At 40.0% G+C, this 15,653-nt stretch overlaps 1 protein-coding gene across 3 annotated transcripts in view; it reads right to left on the bottom strand.

Moving 5' to 3' along the window:
• The window catches only part of orc5 (origin recognition complex, subunit 5), a 79,618-nt gene extending 78,267 nt beyond the window's left edge, over nt 1–1,351 (bottom strand). For 2 of the 3 annotated variants that reach the window (XM_048554465.2, XM_059654561.1), the window contains exon 1: nt 1,067–1,348. The gene's annotated coding sequence lies outside the window, so the exon portion shown is untranslated. Of the gene's footprint in view, nt 1–1,066 lie in introns of all 3 variants that reach the window. The other variant, XM_059654560.1, reaches the window with a different exon arrangement.
• Nucleotides 1,352–15,653: the final 14,302 nt, after the last annotated feature.

Raw genomic sequence — 15,653 nt, 5'->3', positions numbered from 1 at the left:
AAAAGTTCAAAGTTAGAAGTTAGATGCAGTTAGAAGTAGAAATCTCTACAGCTGAGGACTGAAGGCAATTCACCAACGGTTGGGCAAAGAGAGAAGACGGTGCACAGAAGTCAGAGTCAGAAGAGCATGGAAGTAAAGCAATGACATTAAGGAATTTCGAAACAAGAATGAGAATTTCAAATTAATAATACAACAAACCTGAAACCGAAGCAATCGTAGGCAATTCTGATTTGTGATTTAATCGGTCATGTTTCTGCATCCAAATGCTCAAACATTTACTTAAATATTTGTAGTCAGCAGTAATTTCCAAAATTTCCATTAAGACTTAAGTTGCAACATAGTTCACATTACATCATAAGTAAAAATGAGCTGCATGCATCAGAAAATTATTTACTGTCTCTCAAACAAAGAAAAAAAATTGCAGATGGCAGAAATTTGAAATAACAGGAAATGCTGGAAATACAACAGGCCTGACAAAACATGTGCTGAGCAAAACCAAGTAAACATCTCAGATGTTTCCGATCAGAGTAGGACAAAAGAAAAAGTGCATCAAGTTTTCAGCAAGTGAAAAGTGTCAAGGGCTGGAATGAGTAGTTATGGTGGGAAATATAATCAGAGGGAAAGTTTGTAAGAGGGTGGAGCATAGCAGAAATACACAAAATTTTTTTAAAAAGCAAAAAAAATGTAAAAACCAGGCAATTAAGATAGAAGAAACAAATTGGGATTCCTCCAGAGTGAAATACAAAAGTGAGCATTCTCGGCAGAACACCAATTCCCCTTGCTGTTTTGAATTGTCAGCACGAAAGCTATAGGAGTGTTTATTTTTAAAATTTGCCTGTATAAAGATAAAAACGTTTGCAACTAAAACATATGGGGAGGGAAGTTGTTCAATCTAAAAACATTTTGTGTAAAAACTCAAAACTCTCGTGTGAATCCACCTTTCTGATTCCATTTAAGACGCCAAAACGTTTTGGGGAATGCATCATAGGCTTTAAACAATTTAACAGTTAACGGATCGTTTAAGAAAAAAGCCAACCACCTACAGCGGCCGCTAACTTGGTCTTACTTGTTATTTTCCTCACTTGGACCAAATCTTCTTAATGTGAATTGTTATTATTTTTTAAAAGAAAAACACGTCACAGATTAAAATCAGCTTCATACTCCAACGGGTTTGAAATCACCTGGCAATCTTTTGTTCGATCCGCGGAAAGCACGGGGTCATTTCCCCACACTAGCCCGGCACTCACCAACCGTAACCATTAGTCAAAATTACCACGCGACCCCAATACCGTCTCCTTCCCGGGTTAATCGGACTCTCACGCGCCAAAACCTCCTTCCATGAACTTTCACCCCACCACCCGCGATCCTACTGCGCAGGTGTCAGAACACGCAGCACACTGGGACTTGTAGTTTGTGGGCGGAGGAACCCAAATTCATTTAAGAAACGAAAACAAAATACTGGAAGTTCTCAGCAGATCGAGTAACATCTGTGGAGAAGGGAATCAGAGCCAGCGTTTCGTTTCAGTTATCTTTAATTCAGAATTGTGCAAAAAGGTTAGTAATGTAATAGAAAGAGTTCAGAAGAAACTCAGTAGGTCTGGCCGGATGAGTGGAGAAAAAAAGTTACAATTTCAGACCTGCTGAGTTTCTCTGGCATTTTACGTTTTTCGTTTCAGATTTCCAGCATCTGCAGTTCTTTGTTTTATTCCAGAAATCTAATAGGTTTTGAGGAAGAACGTGGGCGCAGAAAAAGGAATGAAAAGGCAGGACTCATAGACTGCAAAATAGCACAGCCTTATTTGTAGTATAGTTAGTCTTGGAAGTTTTGCTTGAAGAAACAAGGCAATCTTCAGCAATGTCAAAGTTGATTGGTTTTAAATATATCTGAGTAGTGTTCGCGTTTTTTTTTGTTCATGATGTTTACCATGGTTACTGAGTGATAAGTTAGTCTTCAATGTCATTCTCCCTTTGATTGAATTTTTGTCTCTTTCATAAGCAGTGCCTTAGAATTGTGGATGATTTGCTTTCACTTTGTGTTCAATGGGTCCTGAGGTAGCTGACAAGTCCATTTTTCAGACTCGGTGACAAATGGGGTAGGTGTGCTTCGAAGGGTAGAGAGATGAGCTGTTGGGAGATTTGTGCACTCACATCTCTGGCTCCTCGACTACCTTTATTCATTCCCCTTAATGGGTTTGGTATTTTCCCAATTGAGCCATCTCTATTTTGGTCAGTCAAGCCAAGGATTTCTATGAGTCTGCTTGGACACTTTGCCTCTTCGGAATCATTCAAGGTTTGCCCTAAAGTATTTTCATTGTCCTCCTGCAGGGGGTGGTGGGGTTGGTTGCTCCTGCTACCACTAATTACCAAGTAGAGCAGTAGCTTTAAGTGAATATTGTTTGGCTTATGAACAAAATGTTCTGTCCCTGCACTCAGTCAGAATTTTGGGTGATTAACACCTTGATATTGGATACAGGCCCCAAGATGACATTCCACATTAAGCAGAGGTTCACCTGCACATCTGCCAATGTGGTATACTGCATCCACTGTACCCGGTGCGGCTTCCTCTACATTGGGGAAACCAAGCGGAGGCTTGGGGACCGCTTTGCAGAACACCTCCGCTCAGTTCGCAACAAACAACTGCACCTCCCAGTCGCAAACCATTTCCACTCCCCCTCCCATTCTCTAGATTACATGTCCATCATGGGCCTCCTGCAGTGCCACAATGATGCCACCCGAAGGTTGCAGGAACAGCAACTCATATTCCGCCTGGGAACCCTGCAGCCATATGGTATCAATGTGGACTTCACCAGTTTCAAAATCTCCCCTTCCCCTACTGCATCCCTAAACCAGCCCAGTTCGTCCCCTACCCCCACTGCACCACACAACCAGCCCAGCTCTTCCCCCCCCCACCCACTGCATCCCATAACCAGTCCAACCTGTCTCTGCCTCCCTATCCGGTTCTTCCTCTCACCCATCCCTTCCTCCCACCCCAAGCTGCACCCCCAGCTACCTACTAACCTCATCCCACCTCCTTGACCTGTCCGTCTTCCCTGGACCGACCTATCCCCTCCCTACCTCCCCACCTACACTCTCTCCACCTATCTTCTTTACTCTCCATCTTCGGTCCGCCTCCCCCTCTCTCCCTATTTATTCCAGTTCCCTCTCCCCATCCCCCTCTCTGATGAAGGGTCTAGGCCCGAAACGTCAGCTTTTGTGCTCCTGAGATGCTGCTTGGCCTGCTGTGTTCATCCAGCCTCACAGTTTATTATCTTGGAATTCTCCAGCATCTGCAGTTCCCATTATCTCTGATATTGGATATAATGATTTCAGACAGGACATTGCTATTGAATTGTCACTGGATTTGGAGGACCTTGCGAAAGCTCCACTGATGGTACTTGAACGATGTTCTCAGTTGCTTCCTACATGTTTTATATGCTCCAAAGCATGAAAGTGTGGTATTCACTGGTGCTCAGCAAACCATGATCTTAGTTTCATATTTGAGATCTCTGCTTCTCAGATACTTTTTTCAATACACCATAGGCTGAGCTGGGACATTGTAGGTGATAATAGATGTCATAATCTGTCTGCCTTCATCAAGAGGAGGCACCCAAGTTATATAAAATGGTTCATATTTTACAGGATTGTGGCATTGATCTTAATCGAAAGGGAGAGGTGTTGAACTTTGAGAGCTAGTAGCAAAGGGTCCTTCGTTTAAAATGTTAGAGCTACAGCTCCAGTCAGTTGCATCATTTCTGTTTGTTAGATTTTGGCTCAGCCGTATCCATTTCTTTTCTCAGCAACATCAATTAGCATCAACAAACTTAATTCAACTTTATATTATCCTGAATTGAATCAGCTGTGGGTGTGTTTCAGTGTAATAGTAAAGATTAAAGAGTTTCTTGTTCTTGAGATATGTTGTTGATATCAGAAATAAACTGTGTTTTAATTACTGTAAATTGTTCTGTGGGCTGAGGGACTTACATCTGGCTATCAGCACCCACTATTATGAGTAAAACATTGTGTTAAATTGCACACTTACTATTGTTGTCAATTTCGAGTTAATCAGTAATTAGCAACCATACAATACAAAAATTATAGACTTGTACTTTCTTTAGAGCTTTCATGACCTCAAGATATTCCAAAGCGCATTAAAGCCAATTAAATATCTTTCAACATGGACCTGGATCTTTGAAATGAAAGAGAATCTCTTCATCATTGTGAAAGTGGCAAAGGAGCCCAAAACTCAGACAATTAACCCCACCCACTGCAGCCCAAAAACAACATTCTCTATTCTGAGGTAGCATCAGCTTTCCTGCTTCTCTGATGCTGCTTGGCCTGTTGTGTTCATCCAGCTCTGCACGTTGTTATCTCAGATTCTCTATTCTCTGCAGTGACTCAGGTTTGTGAAAAGCCACTTGCCTCTCTGATGAAGGGTCTAGGCCCGAAACGTCAGCTTTTATGGCTCTCTGATGAAGGGTCTAGGCCTGAAACGTCAGCTTTTGTGCGTCTAAGATGCTGCTTGGCCTGCTGTGTTCATCCAGCTATACACTTTGTTATCTTGGATTCTCCTGGTTTAGAGGTCTAAAGTTTGTGGATTTGTTTTTATATTGAGAATATCTTTTTGGAAAGGTAGGGTATCCCTTTAGGTATAGTGCAAGGAGACCTTTTGGTAGAGTCAAATTGCCCTTTGGGAGAGGTAAAGTGTGTGTGTTCGACTTGTTAAAAGTAGACATGAATGTACACAAAAGGTGCGCAGCTCATTCACATTGAGTCTATTATAATTGTCAACACAGCTATCAAAAGGAAATGGCAAATGCGTTTGTCAAAAAAAAAGAGGAACTGTGAAATGGAGCTTTTGTGATTTTAAAGGTGTTTAAAACACCTAGACTTCCGTTAATTGAAAACGTATCGGCACGTTTTTAAAAAATTCCTTGCTGTTTCACTCTGCCTATTGGCATAAACCTGAGGGTTACCAATATCAGGTTGGTGCTGCTTAACTGATTTTACAACCTTCTTGTCATGACCACACTTCAGACATACACTCAGAGTGGTCTGTGATCTAAGAATTCGTACAATCTTTTCTGTAGAGCTGTTTCAGTTTTTGACTGCTTTTAATTTAGTTAATCTGTAGCACAACTTTGTGTTTTTAACAAAGTAAAATGTTAATTTATAAAACATTTATTGTTGGAAAATATTTACATTAAAAAATTACCACATTATTAGATGAAACACAGATTTAAATATTTTAAGTGAGTAAGATAAAAGTTACATGTTAAGATAAAAAAAAACCAAACTCCAATTTCATTGCAGGTCTGACTTGATTGAAGATTGTTTTTCTTAAGTGGTGGGTTTGAAAATTGAAATTAAATTCTGCAACTTTGGCTTCTGGAATCCAGTGGTTGGAGGTTGTTCCCATTGGTAAACTGAGATGAACAGATCCTGTGTGTGAGTGGAGACTCCTTTCATTCAATTTTATGGCATTGCAATTTGTGCCTCTTGGTTCTCAGGTTAAGATACAGTAGTCTCTGTCTCACTGTTCATAGCATGTTTCATAATGGTGCTCAGATGATTCTCTTGAGATTTCTGCATAAAATGGTTGATCACAGCTGGACTTTTATAAAGTTCCAAAACGTAAAAATGGCTGTTATCCCAAACTGTTGAATCATGCTTCAAGTTTCCAGGCTTTGGTTCTTTGATACTACTTAAATTATCGATCCCATGATTCTTAAGTAAATCTTTCCACAGTATACCTGATAAATAAAATATAAAATAAGAGGTGCATTCCTTGAACAATCTCCTCTCTGGTATGCTTCTGAAATGGCATATCCCATTCTTATCACCAGGTGAAAGGGGAGGCTTGCTCTGGAACAAAGAATATCGTAAGAGTGTGATGTCTTGTTGAAACAAGCAGTTCTACCAATACAATATTTAGACAATCAGTTTCTACTTTACAGAAGTCCACTTGGCCAGCTTCTCCATCTGGTTTAAATAATCTCGGTCCCTTCTCAGATGTCATCTTCTCCTAACCTTATCTTTTCATATGACTGCCTGTCTCTTCGTCTGATCTCGTTAACTACTCCCTGTCTCTTGATTTGATCTCATCTCCTCTTAAGATCTCCTAAAGAAGGATAAATTGTTCCCAAGTTTTAGCAGCCTTCAGTTTTAAGCCTAGAAACCCATGATTCCCATGTGCTGTACGCCAGTCCCTTCTTACAAATTCACAATGAAAGTCTTGGATCTTTGGGAGTCATTATGCAAGTCTCCTCAGGTCTCTTCTTAAAGTTAGGTTAACTTCCTTTACCAGATATATGTTATAACTACCCATTCATGAAATCACATTATCACAGTAGGGTTCCTGCCATTTCACAGTTTGTTTAACAGCTTCATGTCATAATAGACACTCTGAAATGGATCTATAACTAATAACATCTATAAAAATGACCCCGAGCTTTCAATTGCCTGCTGCTTCAAAACATTATTGTGTTCCCATGCCAACATCTCTGTCTCGGAGTTGCTGCAGTACACCAATGACGCTCAGTGCAAGCCGGAGGAACAGCACCTATTTTTCACTTAAGGACCCAGCAGCCTTCGGGACTCAACATTAAGTTCAATAATTTTAAAGTCTGATACCTTCTTCCATATCTTTTACAGACCTCCACACCCCAGGTCCTATCACGACATGGACTACTTTCAGCATAGCTAACCCATTTTCACCCTGTCGTAGTCTCTGTTGTCACCTAACTAGCTTTTCTTCTTCTTTGGCTTGCTTTTATCCATCCCTTTGTCTGCCTACTTTTTTCTCTCTCTTTCTGAACTCCATCTCCACCCAACCTCTCCTAATCCCAATCAATGTGAGTTATTTAAAAGAAGTCTGCAATTAGCACTTAAGAACTTTAAGTAATCTCAGCATTAATCCTGAGATCTGCCAATTGTTGATGCTTGGGTAGGTTTGGGTAAGCTTTTCTTTAAAACATCAACACAGTGCCAAAGCCCTAAGGCAGGCCTTCTGCCCAGCCGCCCACTGCACCCGGCAGCTTACACACTTCTGGGATCATCTGGCCCATCTCCCTGAGAAGTCCGCCACCTCAAAATAAAAATTCAGCTTGTGGACACTTTCTCCTGGTTTGTTTTTGCAGATCCAGGAATTATTCCAACTCTGCACTCCCAACATCGTAATGAAATTCCAGGCCATATTAAATTCAGTATTACAATGTAGGAAACCAAATTTTGCATCACAAGGTTCCACAAGCAGCAATGAAAGTTAGTACCAGATATTTTTGTTGTTTTGATTGAGGGATAATAATAAGAGTATTCACTTCTCCTTGCCTCACTCAAATACCAATATTTTCCTTTTATTTGGAGGAGAACATTCATTTTACTCTCAATCATTTTATTGTGCCTTTTTATTGAGGTTTTGAACTACATTTTGTTTCCACTTCCCAACATTAAATCTTCCTTGGAACTTATAAAAATGACTGCAATAGCAGGATCTTGCCACTGAATGACACTGTAACAAGCTTCTTTCGTACTGCAGCAGAGCTTGTTATACTTTTTAGCATTTCCAAAACACTACACGGTGGCTGCAAATCATCTACTGTATCACAACAAGACAAAATAATCTACCCTTTGCATTTTCATGTTCTGATTAGATTCAAGTAGAACAATTTATTTAAGTCAATCCAACCAGCATTTTAATTATGATCTCTTTTTTTAAAGACACACCTGCTTGGCCTGCTGTGTTCATCCAGCTCCACACTTTGTTATCTCAGATTCTCCAGCATGTGCAGTTCCCATTATCTCTAATAACAGTTAATAAGTACTATGTATGTACCTACACCACATGGACTGCAGAATAAAGGTCATCACCTTCACCTTCTCAAACTATTTAAGCAGTAAATACTGGTCTTGCCAGTTATTTTCACATTCCAAGAATACATTTTGGAAAACTATGACCTTTATCTGCTGGCTAAACTGTGATAATGCACTTCTACCTATTCCATTCCTCTCCCTTTCTTCCCTCATGTTTTCCTATCTTTTTTTCTTCTTATTATGAAAAACTTCCCTGGATATCGTTTTCACTCGGTTAGCACTAGTTGCTAACTACAGTGCCACATGTAACGGATGTTAACAAAAGATCATTAAATTGATCTGCACTGCTAGATTTTTCTGTTTTGTGCACAGTGAGGTTGTAGATCACTGAGATGAAGTTTTCTGTGATGTGCTGAAGAGAAATGCTTCCAATTATCTTCAATGTATTTGTACTATCTATTATCGGTATTGTATCAAAACATAGGAACATTGGTAATTATATGATAATAGGTGACAATATCTGACAATAATCTTTTCATGGTTATACAATACATAATGTAGGAGTGGTTGAGTGATCGAGAATGCCTATTTGTGACAAATAAATAGATTTTAGCTACAAGTAAAAAAATTGAATCATCAGGATATAACTCTACTAGTCGCTAAATCATGAATTCAAATTAAAACATAAGTTTTGAAAATTAGAACCATAACATAGTTGAAATTAAGGAAATCTTATGAAAACTAAAAATCATAATACCAGTCAGTGAGGATGGGCTAAATCAATAATTTTCCAGTGAACATAGTGACATTTTTATTCATTCAGAAGAACATAGAGTCATCTTTATTCATTTAGAAGGCCATGAGTGCAAGCACAAGGTTTCACAAAATATCAATCTCCTAAATACTAGACCAACAACAATTAGATGACAATATTAGAAATTAAATTAGATGACTGAAAATTTAATGCTTCTCACTCGATTATTAGATTTTTTTTTAATGTGCAGCCGACTAACAGAACCTTGGGACCAAATGATTCACTGAGTTGATAATAGTTTCGAAGTAGTGTTCTGTAAATTGCTCATAACATTTGGTGGAAAAAATTACATTGTCTGTGCTGAGAATGGAGATTTAAATTGAAAGCTGCTCACACACATTAGAGTTCAGCTATTCAAATTAAATGCTCAGTGTTACTCCTCACTGGAGTAGAATGTTAGAAGTCAAGCCTTGCTGTCTGTGAATCTTCATGAAATTTAAATATTTTAAAGAAGTACACAAAATTCCCCAATTTACCAGTCTTTTAGACCCATGTTAACAGATTGCATAGATCAGGTTTCTATACTTAATAAGAACGCCTATTTATTAAAAATAAATAGATTTTAGCTACAGGTAAAAAAAGACTGAATCATCAAGATATAACTCTACTAGTACGACTCCCTATAAGCAACCCCCATACACATATACAGACAGAATAAAAAAGAAATGGGTGATCTGGGCAAGGAGAAAGTCGCAGAAGGCACTTCAATGGTCCCTGTCCAGAATGTTCACTTAGATGGTCCTTTTGGCTTGATAGGACTCCCTGCTCCTTGATCTTCCTTTCCCAAGCACTTTCACTGGATTCCAGGAAGGACAGAGTGACTGGTTCACATTTAAATTATCTCTTACTTATTGATTAGAAGTTACATATTACAGCAGCTGATGAGGGGAAGTAAATTGGCTTTCTTCTAGCCTGAAGTGTTTTCATTGCAGGAAGAGGATAGCTTCAGCCTTTCTGGAGGTCCGATGGCTTCTGATCCAAACATTCATGCCCACAAGCTGTTCAGCTACACGAAAGCCAATCATGTCCCATTTGCCACCATTTCCCTGAGCAGTCAGCTACTTGTTGTCAGCAAAATCTCCATTCACGCACATCCCTTGGCTTCGGTTTATCTTCCGCTCAATCTATCTCACTACTTGAATGAGCAGCTATGTAAACAGCACTTGGAATGAATATCAGGTAACTTGCTTTTAAAAAATGCAACAATCTTTTCCATAATCCTTATGTTTTAAAATAGTCTTTTTTTCCATTTCGGCCCAGAATCAAAAATACAGAAAAATAAAAAGCCAGCAGAAAAGATGTTTAACATGACACAATCTAAACTAACCCTAATCAAAGCCTTAGTCAGTGGTGGTTTGAAGGTAATTTGGCCATGTACACATTGTAAGCTGAAGGCCAAGAAGGAATTAAAATCCTAACAGTTCCAGCAGTTTTTCCATTCATTAACTTGCATTGACTTATTGTCCCACCAGATGTAGAAAATTCCATAACATGATAAAAAATAAAATGCTGATCTAGCTTGATAGACTCTACAGTTCCAAGAAAGTGTCAGTTAACATTATAAAATTCAATATCAGAGAAAGATGAGAGTGAAGTGTGCTGAGATGTTACTGATTTGACCCTACTACAAGTAAGTTTATTAACTCAATTCCAGAAGCTAATACTTGTAGCACAGGGAAGTGTTAAAAAAATGACTTAACCATGTTGGACGGAGGATTCAGCATCTAAGGTCTTTACGTTGTTAATAATATGGTGTCACAAGATAGCAAGAACCACACATGCTGAAGCCAGAGTCAATACAGTGTGGAGCTGGAAGAATATAGCAAGTCAGCCAGCATCAGAGGAGCAGGAAAGTCGATGTTTCAGGTTGGGACCTTTCGTCTGGTGTAGTTGAGATATTGTACTGGCAATTCACAGCTTCATTTATCTCAGGAATTCTATTAAAGTAATCTCATCAATTTATAATATCAGATTCTGGTCACTTACAGTTCATGTTCAGCATCCATTAGTGATGTCTTAGAGTAATGCACTGAATTGGCTGTGTTACCTTTGCTGTTTAGTTTCAGTGACCCTGTCCATGAAGGATTTCCTACTCAAGTGATGGATAACTCTGGTTACCTTTATACATTAGATTAGATTCCCTACAGTGTGGAAACAGGCCCTTCAGCCCAACAAGACCACATCGCCGCTTGAAGCATCCCCATGCCTATTAAATTTTTGAATAACCTCTAATATGCAGCTAATGAACACTGTTCCATGCTTGATTCTTATTTGACTTCTTCCTTGGCAGTTTGGCTAGAAAGAATTCATTATTCACTCACAGCTTTGAGGTAGTGCAGTAGGGTCAGTAATTTTGATTCAGAGTGGGTTCAATGTAAGATTTCAGTGAGCTGCATTCAGGCATTGTTTGACTCTGAACAAGGCATTACAATACCGCACAGGAACTGGCCCTTTGGCCCATCAAGTTTGCAGAGATTCCTAGTCCTTATTTAGACCCACTATTTATTGTGTTTTCTATCCCTCTATTTGCCTCCCGTTTATGTGTCGATCAGGATACGTCTTAAATGGTGCTAACATGCCTGCTTCCATGGCACTGTGTTCCTGGCACCCAACATCCTCTGTGAAAAATTTTCTCCACACTTCTCCGCTAAACTTTCCCCCTCTCACCCGAAACCTGTGCCCTCTTGTAGTTGACATTTCCACCCTGCGGGGGAAAGCCTCTGACTTTCCACCCTATCTATACCTCTCATAATTTTGCAGATCTCTGACTGATCACCCTTCTGTCTCCGTCTTTCCTGTGAAAATAATCCAAGTTCATCTAATCTCTCCTCATAACTTAATCCCTTCGGACCAGACAACATCCTGGTAAACCTTCCCTGCACCCTCTCTTAAGCATTAATGTCATTCTGGCAGTGTGGTGACCAGAACTGCATGCAGTATTCCAAATCTGGCCTAACTAAAGTTTTATAGAGTTGTAACATAGCTTGCCAACTTTTATATTCGGTGCACCAGCTGTTTGAAGGCAAGTGTGCCGTCTGCCTTCTTGACCACCTTATTCACCTGTGTTGCCTCTTTCAGGGATCTGTAGACCTATAGAAACATAGAAGAAGGAAGCACAAGGAGGCCATTCAGCTCTTCGAGGCTGCTCTGCTATTCTTCATGATCATGGCTGATCGTCTAACTCAATAGCATAATCCTGCAGTCTCTCCATAACCTTTGATCCCATTCGCCCCAAGAGCTATCTCTAGTCACCTCTTGAATACATTCACTGTTTTGGCATCAACTATTTCCTGTGGTAATGAATTCCACAATCTCAACTTTGGGTGAAGAAATATCTCCTCATCTCCATCTCAAATCCTCATACAGTGACCCCTGGTTCTGGACATTCTCAACATTGGGAAAATCCTCTCTGCAGCTACCCTGTCCAGTCCTGTTAGAATTTTATAAGTCACTATGAGATCCCCCCTCATTCATCTGAACTCTGGCGAAAATAATCCCATATACACCCAAATCTCCCTGTCGGTGAATTTTCCTAAAGATTCTGCTATTTATTGTATAATTTGCACCTGAATTTGCTCTTTCAAAGTGCATCACCTCACATTTGACAGGATTGAACTCCATCTGCCATTTCTCTACCCAAATCTGCAATCTATCTATACCACACTGTATCCTTTGACAATCCTCATCGCTATCTGCAACTCCACCAATTTTGCTATCATTCACAAACTTAATCAGACCATCTACATTTTCCTTCAGATCATTTTTATATTACAAACAGCAGAGATTTACATTGGAAGGTAAAACCCCAAACAATATCTTTCTGAATAAGGAAAGGAATTAAGGATGTCTGTTTTCTTGGTACATATTTGTCCCCACTATGCTTACTTCTACATATTGCTACACGAAAGCAAAAAAGCAATTGCTGCACGACTAAGTGATAGAACTACAGGTACAATTGAGGACAACTCTGGTAAGGAGTGATGTCCTGTGAAATTAAGCTTCAAATTATCAAGAACAGAAAATACCTGAAATTTGAAATTTGTGCAAAGGTCTTACAAGAAACCAAAATCCATTATTTGTTTCATGTGTACTCAAAGACTGGTTAAGGGATAATTGTGTAACACTGCAGTTGAACTCCTGCTTGGGGTGAGAAGAATTAGTGTTTCATCTGTATTTAATCATTTTAACCTTGATTTCATCTGGTACGGATTTGTTATTTCCTTCTAAAATGATCCAAGACTTTACAGTTAAATTAGATGAATCTGGAGAGCAGCAATTTTCGACATGAAATCATAAGAAATAGGAACATAAGTCAGCTAGTCAAAAAGGTTAAGCTTGCTCAGTAATTCATGATTATTTTCACTTAAGCAAGTTACTTTTTGCTCTTCCCAACTTTAGGAGTTATACATTTAGTCTTTAAAATTTTTCTTTGTAGAACAATTCCTTCAGGTGACAATTCAGTTTCGCGAACCGTCCTTCCCTGGCAAGTACAGTCTTGTTTAAGTACAAAAACCAAAGCTGTATATGGCATCTCAGATGAGGTACTCCTGGGAACTCCTCTGGAAACCTCAGAGTTTTGTTGTTCCTGACTCAATGAAGCATTTTAGCAATAATAAACTCTTTTGAACAAATAAATGATACATATTTCAGTAGCTTTTTACTAACTATTGGATTACTTTACTGGAACTTATTTTCTGATGGCAAGCACGTCTATAAACAGTACCCTCAGATACATATTTCTTGCTGCTAAATTCAGTAGGAGAACATTATGCCAGAACAGATGCAACAATTGCCAAAGTAGTTCATGGTAAAGCTGTATATGTTACTGATTACATATTCCATTGAGAAGATTCTACAAACGTCGACCAACTCACAAGCATACCTTCAATCTCATTGCTCCATTAGGTGGCATGACCTATATGCAACTCTGCAGCTGTCACACAATGTTTGTAAATAAATAGGCATCATGAGGACATATCAGGAACATTCATACCCATTCCAATAATGATATGCTGGTGCCACTGTTGGACTGGAGTGGACAAAGTCAGAAGTCATATGACACCAGGTTTTAGTCCAACAGGATGACCCCACCTGATGAAGGAACAGTACTCTGAAAGCTTGTAATTTCAAATAAACCTGTTGGTCTATGATCAGAGATAATGGGAACTGCAGATGCTGGAGAATCCGAGATAACAAAGCGTGGGGCTGGATGAACGCAGCAGGCCAAGCAGCATCTTAGGAGCACAAAAACTGATGTTTTGGGCCTAGATCCTTCATCAGAAAAGGGGGAGGGGGAGCGGGTTCTGAAATAAACAGGGAGAGGGGGGAGGTGGACCGAAGATGGATAGAGGAGAAGATAGGTGAAGAGGAGAGTATAGGTGGGGGAGTAGGGAGGGGCTAGATCAGTCTGGGGACAACAGACAGGTCAAGGGGGCGGGATGAGGTTAGTAGGTAGGAAATGGAGGTGTGGCTTGAGGTGGGAGGAGGGACAAGTCAGGGAGGCGGGGACAAACTGGGCTGGTTTTGGGATGCAGTGGGGGGAGGGTAGATTTTGAAGCTAGTGAAATCCACATTGATACCATTGGGCTGCAGGGTTCCCAAGCGGAATATGAGTTGCTGTTCCTGCAACCTTCGGGTAGCATGATTATGGCACTGCAGGAGGCCCAGGATGGACATGCCATCTAAGGAATGGGAGGGGGAATTAAAATGGTTCACGACTGGGAGGTGCAGTTGTTTATTGCGAACCGAGCATAGGTGTTCTGCAAAGCGGTCCCCAAGCCTCCGCTTGGTTTCCCCAATGTAGTGGAAGCCACAACGGGTACAGCGGATGCAGTGTACCACATTGGCGGATGTGCAGGTGAACATCTGCTTGATGTGGAAAGTCATCTTGGGGCCTGGGATGAGGGTGAGGGAGGAGGTGTGGGGGCAGGTATAGCACTTCCTACGGTTGCAGGGGAAAGTGCCGAGTGTGATGGGGTTGGAGGGGAGTGTGGAGCGGATGTATCTTCTCTATCCATCTTCAGCCTGTTGGACTATGACCTTGTTTCATGTGACTTCTCGCATTTCAACTGAGTGGCCCTTGATGTAGGTAGACCTGTCCTAATGACACCTAGTCCCATGAGATGGAAAATGTCATGAACAGTAGTCATCTTGCCATTTATATAATCTTTCAACACAACCTTTTTTTTGTAAGTTAAAACCAAAGTGGTGTGCATAATGGATATGTGCTAATGTGCCATTGTGTTGTACACTTTTATTTTAGCAAATCAACATCATGCAGGTAACTAGGCCAATTCTTACAGCTTTGATATCATTGAGTTTATGATTATAACATTTGGCTGTTTATTGCATGAACATTCAATGGTCAATTAGTCCTGCTTTAATTGTGCTGTTTCTGGTTTATGGAAAATGCAAAGAGTGAGGCAGCACTGTTAATGTGCTACCAATGGGTGTAAAAATAATTTTAATCAAATTCAGGCTCAGTTCATGAAAAGTTATTTAACTACCTGTTTTATATTGACCTCCAAATAATGATAAAGTCAAAGGATTCATGAAAACTCTTGTACTGCTACAATAAAAGAGAAGGTTGTAAACCAGAATTGTACAAGTTTCTTAAACTAATAAACAGCTACATGAACATGGAAGTTTTAACATACCTTCATGGTTTAACTCACCCAGGCAGGAGAATGAGTGATGAATCTTGAGATCTGTCGAAGAGGCACAGCTGCTGAAGAGATGTTGAAAAGATGTGCTGATGGATCCAGAGATGTCAAAGTAGGAGATGTTGAACATAGTCCAAAACTGCACAGGCTCCCACGTTACTGTTACTTTATTCAGGACACAATCATAGAATCTCAACAGTGTGAAAAGAGGCTCCCACCCTATCCCTGTAACCCCATATTTACCCTGGTTAATCACCTAGCCTGCACAATACGAGTGGAAATGTGCCCCAATTCAAAGTATGACAGCCCCCTTCCATGACCTCAAGAAAAATGAAGACTTCCTCATCTCAGTGTGGGAATAACAGCAT

The sequence above is a fragment of the Stegostoma tigrinum genome, chromosome 25 (assembly GCF_030684315.1).
Source record: "Stegostoma tigrinum isolate sSteTig4 chromosome 25, sSteTig4.hap1, whole genome shotgun sequence".
In the NCBI taxonomy this organism is placed as follows: domain Eukaryota; kingdom Metazoa; phylum Chordata; class Chondrichthyes; order Orectolobiformes; family Stegostomatidae; genus Stegostoma; species Stegostoma tigrinum.
Note: the sequence above shows the minus strand (reverse complement) of the source record. Positions and strands in the feature narration are given on the sequence as shown.